The sequence below is a fragment of the Arachis duranensis genome, unplaced genomic scaffold, assembly GCF_000817695.3.
Source record: "Arachis duranensis cultivar V14167 unplaced genomic scaffold, aradu.V14167.gnm2.J7QH unplaced_Scaffold_84294, whole genome shotgun sequence".
Lineage (NCBI taxonomy): Eukaryota > Viridiplantae > Streptophyta > Magnoliopsida > Fabales > Fabaceae > Arachis > Arachis duranensis.
This window is the reverse complement of record NW_026265149.1, coordinates 1,479-1,931: the sequence shown is the minus strand read 5'-3', so window position 1 is coordinate 1,931 and position 453 is coordinate 1,479. Positions and strand designations below refer to the sequence as shown.

At 41.5% G+C, this 453-nt stretch overlaps 1 non-coding gene across 1 annotated transcript; it reads left to right on the top strand.

The window, feature by feature from the left end:
* Nucleotides 1-183: 183 nt before the first annotated feature.
* LOC127744677 (small nucleolar RNA R71) lies at nt 184-291 on the top strand. The gene has a single exon (XR_008005613.1). It is a non-coding gene; the product is annotated as a small nucleolar RNA R71 (small nucleolar RNA).
* The last annotated feature ends 162 nt before the right edge of the window (nt 292-453 follow it).

The window sequence follows — 453 nt, the reverse complement described above, 5'->3', positions numbered from 1 at the left end:
ATTGTTCACAGGATTCCTTTCAGAAGTGTATATGAATTGGTTATTTGCAACCATTTCAATCAGCTCTTGAGCTTCTGTAGGCGTCTTCTTCAGATGAAGAGATCCTCCAGCAGAGCTATCCAAGGACATCTTGGACAGTTCAGAGAGACCATCATAGAAAATTCCTATGATGCTCCATTCAGAAAGCATATCAGAAGGACAATTTCTGATCAATTGTTTATATCTTTCCCAAGCTTCATAGAGGGATTCTCCTTCCTTCTGTCTGAAGGTTTGGACTTCCACTCTAAGCTTACTCAATTTTTGAGGTGGAAAGAACTTTGCCAAGAAGGCATTGACTAGCTTTTCCCAAGAGTCCAGGCTTTCTTTAGGTTGTGAGTCCAACCATGTTCTAGCTCTGTCTCTTACAGCAAAAGGGAATAGCATAAGTCTGTAGACCTCAGGGTCAACCCCATT